Consider the following 12,686-nt stretch of genomic DNA (forward strand, 5'->3'; position numbering starts at 1 on the left):
TTTTTTTTACATAATCCTAATTTTAAATTTCAATTTCCTAAGAGATTTCATTATTATTCTTTCAATCAATTTGTTCATTTAATTGAATAATCATTTTTCCTAGAATATTGAATTATTCAATTATTTTGCAAGTTTCAAATTTCAAATTCAAATTCACAATTTACATTTTCCCCCCTTTAATTCAATTTTTTATGCATGTATACGGTGAACATTATATGAGTTTCTTATTTGATCATAAGTGCACATGGAGTTCTTATCTTATTTTGCTAATTCAATTTCAAGTTACATTAAAGATGTTCATGATGTTCCCTTTCATGCATATGATGATAATTTAGTTCTCTCTCTCATTCATACCTATGATTTACCCTCTCCCAAAATTGATCTCATTAATGAGGGCACATTGGTGCAAAAATGGAATATGGACACTTCTTTCAAAGATCTCCCTCCTAAAGATGAATCTTTGGAGAATTGTGTTCCTTCTTCACCTAAAAAAGTACCTCCCTCTATTTAGTGCAAGAGGATGATATTATGGTAACTTGTCCTAGTGATACCACACCTTCTTTTCATGATCTTCCCTCTAAAGATGAAGCATTAATTGCATCTGATAGTCCTTTTCCTAATGAGTGTCTTGAACATAAAGATACCTTAGAAAAAGAGGATGATATTATTTCTCATCATAATGCTCTCTCTCCCAAAAATCAAGAACCTAACCAAAATCAAATCAATTCTATTCATGTTCCTAGGAAACCAAAAATCCTTCCTGATTACCATGTTGTGGCTTACACATATACTAATGAGGTAGTTGATGAGAACATAAGTGAAGCATAATATGTTTTCTTAGTTCCTACAATCATCTCTTCAATTCACTCAAATACACCATCTCCTACCAAATAAGTTCCTAAAGAAGAACTCTTAGAGGATGATTGAGGGTCCTTAGATTTCACTCCTACCTTTTCTAGAAAGTTTAGGATGCCTGAATTTTATATTCCAAATTCTTCTCTTAACACAAATCTTGAATTTGATTGGGCCTCTTTAAACTAGAATCCAATTCCCCCTAAGAGTGAACCTTATTTTGAACATACACATGGATGCAATGGACAAATGCTTGAATGTGAGCTACAAAGTCATGAGAAATCACACTTTTCTTTGTCCACATCTTCTTCTCCATTGTCTTGTAAATCCACACCTTCTCATTCTAATTTTGAGTTAGAACAAGAAAATGTGTTGACCAATCTTCTAAATTCCAACTTAATATCTCCTCTTTGTCCTAAACAAAGAAGAAAACATAAACAACATTCTCAAACTTCTTCTTTTTGTAAATATCATCAAACCCATGGCCATTCTACTAATGAGTGACAAGATTTGAAAACACAAATACAACATTACATTGATTCAGGCATGTTAAAAATAACATCTGACAATGAATGGCATATTGATCACGATCATTTTAAATAACATTCAAGTTCCTATTATGTTGCTCCTCACTATGTGACATAGTTATCCTACCTATTGGGGGCTCCTTGTCATTTGTGGTGGTACAATTTCAGGTATAATCATACTTAGTGAGCAACATAATAGTCTATTAATTATTGTCTCTATGATTGGGGGGAAAGAATATTCCTTTTCCTCTTTCTAAGGTTTCACTATTTTCTTTGTGTAGTACATTATTCATAAACTTGATGTCCTTTCTTGCATGGAGTATTCCTTCATGCAAGCCCATGTTTGTTCCATGAGTGGGATCTTCTCCTTGCTTGAAATGGTATGTCTATTATGAAAAATATTTCCTTAGATAACTTTTGAGAACCTTCATCTTCTTCTTTCTCTCTTTGTGCAAATTACCTCTTCTATTGTCTTATTCATAACTTGATGTTCTTTCTTGAATGGATATATCCTTCATGCGAGTGCATGTCTATTCCTTGGTTAGGATGTATTCCTTGCTTGAAATGGTATGCCTCTTATGAGTGGTCTCTCTCTAGAAGTTGTGTAATTCTTCTCATTGTCCTACACTTGGGGGGAAATGATCTCTCTCTCTCTCTCTCTCTCTCTCTCTCTCTCTCTCTCTCTCTCTAGGAGCCACCCTTTCCTATGTCGTGGATGGTGTGATTTTTGTTACTTGATGTCATTTCTTGTGTGGAATTGTTGTTGTTTACTCAAGGGTTCTCTCTTATACAAGAGGTGTAAGTCCTTGACTATACTCTCTTTCACACTTGGTAATGTACATCTATAATAAATTCACCTATCCCCATTAGCATAAAATTGAGTCATCCTTCATCAAGAATCCCTTTTACCTAGCAATAGGAGGAAGGATTGAATTCTTGTTCTCTTCTGCACTTCATTCTAGAAGATTTTATATTTGTCTAAGACAAGTCCTCTTGGGGGTAGATTGTTGGATATCCTTGGCATATAGTGAACTGGTATGTTGATATGATGATAATATATGTTGTCATTGATGTCAATAAGTGTAAGTGAACCAGTATGCAGATTGAAGAAGTTGGTGAACTAGTATGAAGAGGCATGAGGAGATTCAGTGAACCGGTGTTGGGGTTTCAGTAAGTGTGATTACTAGTTGGCAGTCTCAGCTCTATGGTTATCGGTTTAGCGATTCAACTTGTGTGATGCAAACGATAATAACTCTATGATGAGTTAGCTAAAGATGTGAGTGAAATCGAGGTGCCACGATAGCTTTGTGCGTGTGAAGGATTGAGGCATAAGAAGATCAACTGTGTTTGAAGTCTACCTCGGGAATGATCATTCTTCTTAGTGGCATAAGAGGAAAGTGTGATGGGTTACTGATTCCCATGAGCTGTGATTAATGAACGATGCAGATTGTCTTGTGATTAGTTTGAAATTATCATGCTCTATGCAATATGTTTGGATGGTCAGGATTGGACCGCCTGTGTTGTAAACCTAAGATGTTTAGGGTTTATGTTACCGATCTATCTGTTACCTATAGGTCGATGATGTTTGTATTGAAAAGTTGTTGGCAAATTTTGTGTGTGTGTATCTGAGTGGAGAGATACTTGATACTTGCTAGACCAATAAGAGGGAAACTGCAAAGTGTGATTGCAGAATAGAGGATATGAAAAGGATCTAACTTTGCATGTAGTGCTATTAACAGATCAGAAGTCTTTACCTATTGTCTTATAGTCATTTCAATAGTTGGAAAATCCCTTTACCAGGTAGCTTTAACAAGCTTATTGTAAAAACTGTAACCAGGTGACTCAAGATCATTGAGTTCTTTAAATCCTCTAGCGAGGTAACCTTTAAAAGGGTTTCAACCTTTAATAGGGTATATAGCCATCCCTTAACCAGGTGATCTCTAATAGGATTGGTTCCTAATAGAATCTTATTGTAAAGTCTTTAACCGGACTAGGCTCCTAATAGGTTGAGCTTCAAAAGAGTTCAAAACAAGCTTGTGGGTATTCATCCCCACCATGGTTTTTCCTATTTGGGTTTCCACGTGAAAAATGTATGTGTTATGTGTTATGCATTTTTTATGTGATGCTTGTGAATTATTTGGTTGAAAGATTATGCATGTAGAGTCAATATGTTATGGTACTACCAGAATATCACATGTATATGTTTATGGGTGAAGTTGATATTGTCTAATGATAGTATTTAAAGTATTCAATCTTATCAGATTATGGTGTTTGGTGTCTTACTGAATTTGACCAGTATTGTCATGGTTAAGTTTAGTAATGTTGATAACCAGTTGGTTTTGCTTTAGCTAGATAAGTTGTTAAGTGAGTTTTTATTTGTACCGATTCACCCCCCCCTTCTCAGTACCAGTTGGGGTATCTGTTGTTCATCATTATTCATCATAGATGTCTTTTGGAAAAAGATCTCTTCTCCTCCAAGGATCTTCTTTACACTTATAGAAAGATATTTCTTTTCAACTATCTTATCCTTGCTTGAAGAGTATTCCCTCTCTTTCTTGGATTTATGGCATTGTTTCATAATGGATATCTTCTTTGTGACAAAGGTAGGTATCCTTATTCTATTTTCCTTAAGATATCAACATTAAACTATGTTGACATCTTAAGGGGGGGGGGGCACCCACATTGCTCCTTTGTACCATACTTCACTCATGTATTGTATAGTGGGACTTTCTTGGAACTAGAGGGCAGCCTCTTAGAGAAGGATGCCATCACTTTTCTCTTTGTATAGTGGGCCATTCTCGGAACCAAAGCACAAACTCTTAGAGAGAGATGTCATCACTTTTTCCTTGTACAGTGGGTCGCTCTCAGAACCAGTGCACACACTCTTAGAGCGAGATGTCATCACTTTTTCTCTTGTACAATAGGTCATTCTTGGAACTAGATCACAAACTCTTAGAACGAGATGACACTTCTTTTTTCTGGTACAATGGGTCATTCTCAAAACCAGAGCACAGACTCTTAGAGAGAGATGTCATCACTTTTTCCTTGTACAATGGGTCATTCTCAAAACTAGACCATAGACTCTTCGAGAAAGATGATGTCAATTTTCTCTTATGTAGGGTGATTATTCTCAGAACTAGAGCACTGAATCTTAGAGCGAGATGTCATGCCTTTCTTGACATTTGTACTATACATCTTATATAGGTTGTAGCGTACTTGGGCATAGACTCCTATGAGGTGCTTCGAACCTCACTTGCACACATGCGCATGAGGTTGGGTGGAACTAATGGTGTTATCACTCTCCTCCCTTACATGGATCACCTAGATAGACTCTGGGGGCTAGATTTCCATGTCCTTCTCTCCATGGATCACCTAGTTTTAGGGGCAATATGTCCATGGCTTCTCTCTTATTTTCCTTTCTTCTCATGGATCACCAAAGTGTGTATTCATGTCCTCTCTCTCCTTCCTCTCATGAACCCATAGTTTTACTATTGATGGTTCATGGATGATGACATATTTGCTCTTTTATGTGATCACTCGTGTTTATGTAATGGCATTTGTCTTTGTGTTTCAATTAGTTGTTGATACATTTGGATATTAAGGTCTCTTTGGCTAGTTGGTTTGTGGTCTTATGTCTTGCCTTCATTGTGTGTCTTTTGAGCTTTGTCTTGTTTTGTTTGTCTTGTTCTTTTTTGTTTTGTGTGCTCTTGCATATGTTTGAGTGAGTTAAGATCCTAAGATTGGGGGCTTTGTTCCTCAATATTAGTGATGTTTTATACTCCTTATGGTATTGCTCTACATCTCTCATCTTCATCTCTCTAATTCTTCTACTTGTAGCATCCTAAAATTGTGACACTTGCAATTTCGACTGCATTTGGGTCTTCACGATGGTGGTGCAACGTTGAACCTAAATGGAGACCCCGAAACCTGTTTATAACACCAAAAACTACATTTTTCTGCACCCTGGCCTAATCCCTCCTTGCACCCTGCTGTCCCAAGAGGTGGGACCATGGCGCCCAGCGCCCTGGTCCTTCTGGACTAGGGCGCCCAACGCCCTGGTCCCCCGGGACCATGGCGCCCAGCGCCCTGGTCCCTGGCCCTATTTTGGGCCTAGTCTCTTTTGGGCATCGGGTCTTTAAGTTTGCAATTCGGGAAATAATGTTTCCTGGTCGGCCTAAGGTCGAGAAAATCAGTCTATCAGCTCTAATTGACAAGTATATAAACTACTTTTCCTCTCCTAGAAAAGGAGAAAGAGGAAGACATATGTGTGCAAAAGGCGGAAGCGATATTCAAATATTCGAACATTCAAACATTCAAGCATTCAAGCATTCCTTCAAGCAATTGAGCATTCTAAGTCTCCATTCAAGACTAGGTGTTGCATTCAAGACAAGGATTCAACCATTGAAGAGGAGATCACTTACAACATGCAAAATACAACATTCATTACACCTTCGCATGTAAGAATACAAACATTCTTACAACAAGGTATTAGTACTTGTTTACATTACAAACATTTACATTTACAGCATTCTCATTTCTTGGTTAATTCCAAAACCGGGGTTTGACCTAAAGGCAAACCCCTCATCCCTAACCCCCCAATCATACTCTCTTTTATGTGTGTAGGTTGCAGGTACGCGGCTGTAATTGAAGATCTGGAATCCTTGTGCAGAGACGAACAGATCCCCCTTCGTTTCACGGATTTTTCAGAGGACTGTGTGCATGTCGGGCACCATCGTCCTATCAAATTTTGCTCAAATTTGTAGAACAGAACTGTCTCAACATTTTACTACTAATTCCAGGTCCGCAGCTTCATCCCATATCCCTATCTCTGTTTATAAGTGAATCTTTCCTACTTTACATGCATTCCTAGTTCAATCTTCCTAGCTATATTCTTTACAAAAGAGGGTATCCTTGATGTCTTAACCCTTGAAACTCATTTAGAATCCAATCTTGCATTGCGTGGGATTGGATCTTGTGGGTTTCAACCCCTCTTTTGAATGTAAAGTCTCCCCTAAGTGAAAACCATCAACCCTAGTGACTCTCCCTTCTCTCTCCTTGGAGTTGGGGAGGGGAGAACAACTAGGGTTCAATTTTTCCGCTTTACATTTTGGTGAACCCGACATGACCATCCTCATTCTGATTATTCATGGTTAGATCTGAAATTTTTTCCTTCCTAATTATATTTCCATGTTTGATCTTTTGTAAATTTTAGAGGTTGATTGCATAAAAACCCTAAAATTTTCTTTTTAGTAATTAAACTTGTGAAATGTTTAATTGTTAATGCTTGTTTCAGATTTACCCTTCTATTGCAAATTGTCAATTCATATTTGTGCTTTAATTCTGAAAATTAAGTGGTTAAATGTCAAAACCCTAATTTTTAAAACCTTCTTGATTCAACCTTTGACTGATAATTTCACTAATCAAAACACCTCCAAATCGGCTGTAACTTTGGATTCCACAATAAAATCACAATATCTTTCATCCCTAAAAATTTGGAAAAAAGTTGCGAGGACCGTGTGCACCCCAAGCGCCCTCGTCCCCGACATTTTTTCTGAAATTTCGGGAGCTAGATCTTACTGTATTTTTCTGCTAAAATCCAGAATTTTGGCTGATTTTATCAATTTTAACACTCTCAAAATTAAAGTCAAAGTTGGTCTAGAGATTGCTTGGTTTGAGGCTTCTAATCATTCAAAAATCATTGAAATTAAAATTCATATCAAAATTGTGTTTCTTACAGTCCTAAATCTGAAAAGTGTGTTGGCATTCATTCGAAATTTCAGTGTTTTATTCAAATCTTTACAATTTGTGACTTTTTGAAATCAAGTGTTTAATTGCAACAACTTTGATTTCCACTTTCAAATTTGAATTTTGCATGAAATTGAGTCAATTTTTAAATTTCAAAACTTGCATTGCTTTCAGCATTCCCTCTAAAATCATAAAATTCAAAATTTCAGTTTCGCTCTCTTTTTCAAAATTCAAATTTTGCATTTTTCAACAATCTTGGTAGGGTTCAATTTTGAGATTGCAACTTTAATTTGGCCTATCTACAGATCGTAAAATCACTCAATTTTTTCAGATTAGCTTTAAAATCATCATAACTTTCATCCCTGAAAATTTCGAAAAAAGTTGCGAGGACCATGTGCACTCCGTTCGCCATAGTCCCGGACATTTTTTCCGAAATTTTGGGAGATTGTCCTGATTGTATTTAACAGCTTAAATCTAGGAGATTGGCTGGTTTTATTGAAATTTGCTACCTCTAAAATTCAAAATCTTCTCTCTTTCTTTAGTGCATGAGTTTTACAACAATAAGCCCTACTTACACTATTCCCGTTAGACAAAGCCTTAGAATTAAGTCCTTCCAAGGTTTAATTACTGAGGAGATGGAACCTAATTTGAATGGCCTTTTTAACGAGGACATGGGTAATTCCTCTAATCCTCTTAATGATGAAGAAGCTCTCCATGAGGTTTCTGTAGAACAACTTTCAAAATTGGATAACCAATTTGATGATTTTCGACAATGGATGTCTCAAGAATACCTTGATAGTGAAGCTCTTTCATTAATTGAGGGTCTAAAACGTATGGTTCAAAGTGATAAGAATGGAATTGATATTTTGCGTGGTATTGCACACATTGTGGATTCGAATGTGATGCCTATGAAAAGTTGTGCCGAAACCTTAGGTTATACACAACCTCCTACTCAAGCTAATCATTCTATTCCTTTGACAACTTCTATTGCTAGTATACCTACTTTTACATCAAACATAATGACTACTTCAATACAAGACATTCCTCCTATGATCACCAGTCATGGGGGCAATCCAACTTCTTCATTCATTCCTTCAATGAGTGTTCCTATTATATCTCCACAAATGAACATGACGCAAGGGGGCAATTCATTTAACCCTTCCATTCCTCCTTGTAGTGTTCCTCCTTTCCAATCATCTCCTATGACTAACTATTATAGTGTCCCACCACCCTACTCTCTACCTTCTTTCAATAACATAACACCTCTATACAATCTAACACGTCTAATATGAACTCTTCGACTGAAGCGACCATTAACAATCTTGCACAAACTGTCTCTTCTTTGCAGCAACAAATTGCCTCTATGAATCAATCTAAGTTTAGTGTGCCCACATTTGATGTTGCGAGCCCACTTTCTCTTGACATTGTTCGAGCTATCCCCCCTAAACATGTTGAAATTCTGCATTTGGAGCTTTATAATGGTAAGGGTGATCCTCTAACACATGTTAAGACCTTTCAAACAATATGTACTGATTTTGCTTATGACCAAAGGTTGCTTGCAAAACTGTTTACTAGAACATTAAGAGATAAAGCCCTACAATGGTATTGCTTGTTACCTTCTTATTCTATTACTTCTTTCGAACAACTTGCAAATGCTTTTATTCAACAATTTCAAAACAATATAAGTCCTAAAGTTACTTTGATTGATTTAATGCATTGTAAACAAGGTGTTAAAGAAAAAGTGACTGATTTCATTGGTAGATATAAGCATTTGTATGCTCAAATTTCTTTTCCAGTGCCTGAAATGATATTCAAAGAATCTTTATTTCTAATTTACAAAAAGATATCAGAGAAAAACTTCTATTTTCTGAGTTTACTTCTTTCCAACAGTTGTGCGCAACTCTTCACAATTATCAACTGACTGTGAGTCAAATGGAACAAGCAAATCCTATGGCTCTGAGTGATAAGGGTGATAGTAGTCAACAACCATTTGGGAAGTTTAAACCAAATAGAGAGTCCATTAAATTCAATGAAAACATCATCAACAACAATGTGAATGCAACATCAGGTGTGCCTCCTATTTCTAAGTTTTTCAAGAAAGAAAGAAAGTTTACTCCTTTGAATGAATCATTGCATAGTATTATGAATAAGTTATTGGAACAAAATGTGCTTACTCTTCCTCCTATAAGGCAAATAGATCCTGCAAAGATTAATTCACCCTATTTTGATAACAAATCTTTTTGTCAATTTCATCGTCAACTTGGGCATGATACTGAAAAATGTTTTGCTTTAAAGGGTAAAATTCAAGATTTGATTGATAATAATACTATCTCTGTTTCTGGTGTGAATGATAAAGGCAACACATCTATAGCTCCTCCTAACCAAAATCTTTAGATTTTTACTGATCCATTACCTTCTCATACCTCTAATGCGATTGATACTAATGATTCCTCTGTCTCACCTGATGATCTTGTGTCTATGACTCCGAATGTGATTAACTTTGTAGAGTAGTAGAAAATCCCTAAAGAACTTTCCATCACATTTGATTCCAGTGAAACTATCAGGGCACCTGATGGTCCTTTATATATAGTTGCAAAAGTCAAGAATATACCTTGCCGTGGAGTGCTTATTGATCCTTCTTGTATGGTTAATATCATTATTGAAGAATTTCTTTTTACTTTGCAATTGAATCAAGTGATCTATGATGAAACAAATGTGGTTGTGAAACTATTTGATGCATTTTCTTCTCCTGCAATTGGTTCTATTACATTACCTATTGAGGTCCATAACAAATCCCTTGATGTGGACTTTGCTATTATTCCATCATCTGAACAATTTCGTGTGAAGCTAGGCTATCCTTGGCTATCTTCCATGAAAGCTATTGCTTCTCCTATTCATAAGTGTCTGAAATTTCCCCATAATGGTGAAGTTGTTACTGTCAATCATAGTCTCTTTAAACCAACTGAAAGAACTTCTAGCGTTCCTATTGATTACTTTGGGCCTAAACAATTCCAACCTCTTCCTCCGCGAAGTGATCATCTTTTCAAATCTTATCAAAAGTGGAAAAAAGATATGATCCTATCTCTAAGTGAACCTAGAACACCCAAACTGGACATTCCTATTGTTCTTGAGAAGGAAGTGCTTCCCTTGAAAGATAAAACTAATGTCTTTCCTCAAGAAGATTCCCAACCCATTCTTATGAATGTGACTATGACTATATCTAATAAACTTCCTAAAAGTAGACCTATCCCTCCTCGTCATGATGGACTTGGTCTCCTTCCTAAACTGAATATTCCTCCCTTATATGGAGTAGTTCCTCCTCCTTCCTCTTATGGAGAGAAGAGACCTTCCTCTTCTCCTATTGTTCAACCTAAGAGACCACAACCTAAACACCCAAGTGATAAGGATGAGAATATTCCTCCTCCTCAATCTTCTCAACTTCCTACTAAGACTAGACGGAATCGTTCTGCATGTGAACGCCGAGGAAAGCATCGTCTTAGAGCTCAGGCAGCTGCTTCTCAAACTTTGCAATCCCCAAAAACACCTTCAACTAATATTATTCCATTTTCTCCTCAGCTGACGATTGAGCCGAAATCTCCTGAACATAATATGCATGATGGTCTTGATCCTGTGCGAGTTAAAGGTCTTATTTTTATAAATCTTGATGATAATATAGATGAAAATGTTATTCATGATGAAAATGTTACTCCTGTTCATTCTGATAGTGAATATGAATATGTTGATGTTGATAACCATCTATCTAATGAAATTTCTAAAGCACTTATCCTAGCTCCTAGACAAGAACATCGTGGCTTGGGATATGAACATAGCCCTTGTTTGGATCTTGTGATAGCTCCATCTGCTGTGTTGGATGTTTCTCCTCTAGCGTGTTTCCTACCTTCCCGAAATATTGGTCAACAAGATCGGGGGGAAGATGACATGCTAGACTAGTTTATTAGCATAGCAGACTCTCTCCTCCTCTCTTGATCTCTTTTGTTACTTCTTCTATGTGTTATTCTCATTCTTCTATTTGTTGTCCTTAGTGTTGTCTACTTGAGGACGATGCATAACATTGAGATCTCTTTTGGTCTCTCTCATGTTGACTCAAAAGACACATGTGTTCCCTTCTTCTAGGTGACCTTCCTTGATTGGGGAATGAAGAACAATTATGCATACATACATACGATATACATGAATTACCATACAACATACTGACCCCGAGGAAAGTGAAGTCACCTTGTGCTTTGTGTTTTGTGTCTATTATCCTTGGGCTTATCTCACACTTGGGGCTAAATCCTTGTGATAAAGTGCTCCTTTCTCATTTCTTATATGTATCACTACCTTAAAGCAATCACCCCGGTGAGGCGTGTGCGATCACTTTAACGTAGGGGGGCATACATCCCATCCATATCTTTTGAAGATACTTGAAAATTTCTTGACAAATTTAACTTTGCCTTGAAAATTTTGATATCTTTCTTGCATGACTCATAGTGAGGGAACCTTACTACTGACAGTCATGGTTCTCCCTCGTGATCTTCCCTTTTACTTTGTCAATCGAAGTCATAAGATCCTTAGTCCACTGGGGGCTTGGTGTATCTTGCCTCCTTGACGTGGTGAAAGTTTTTCAATGTTGTTTCCTTGTACTTTATTGGAAGTATGAGCGTATGCTTATAATCTCGCTAAAGTGGGGGCTAAATGTAGCATCCTAAAATTGCGACACTTGCAATTTCGACTGCATTTGGGTCTTCATGATGGCGGCGCAACGTTGAACCTGAATGGAGACCCCGAAACCTGTTTATAACACCAAAAACTGCATTTTTCTGCACCCTGGCCTGATCCCTCCTTGCACCCTGCTGTCTCGAGAGATGGGACCATGGCACCCAATGCCCTGGTCCTTCTGGACTAGGGCACCTAGTGCCCTGGTCCCTGGCCCTATTTTGGGCCCGGTCTCTTTTGGGCATCGGGTCTTTAAGTTTGCAATTCGGGAAATAATGTTTCCTGGTCGGCCTAAGGTCGGGAAAATCAATCTATCAGCCCTAATTGACAAGTATATAAACTACTTTTCCTCTCCTAGAAAAGGAGAAAGAGGAAGACATATGTGTGCAAAAGGCGGAAGCGATATTCAAATATTCGAACATTCAAACATTTAAGCATTCAAGCATTCCTTCAAGCAATTGAGCATTCTAAGTCTCCATTCAAGGCTAGGTGTTGCATTCAAGACAAGGATTCAACCATTGAAGAGGAGATCACTTACAACATACAAAATACAACATTCATTACACCTTTGCATGTAAGAATACAAACATTCTTACAACAAGGTATCAGTACTTGTTTACATTACAAACATTTACATTTACAACATTCTCATTTCTTGGTTAATTCCAAAACCGGGGTTTGACCTAAAGGCAAACCCCTCATCCCTAACCCCCCAATTGTCCTCTCTTTTCTGTGTGTAGGTTGTAGGTACACGGCTGTAATTGAAGATCTGGAATCCTTGTGCAGAGACAAACAGATCCCCCTTTGTTTCGCGGATTTTTCGGAGGACCGTGTGCACGTCGGGCG

Source organism: Cryptomeria japonica, chromosome 10 (assembly GCF_030272615.1).
Source record: "Cryptomeria japonica chromosome 10, Sugi_1.0, whole genome shotgun sequence".
Lineage (NCBI taxonomy): Eukaryota > Viridiplantae > Streptophyta > Pinopsida > Cupressales > Cupressaceae > Cryptomeria > Cryptomeria japonica.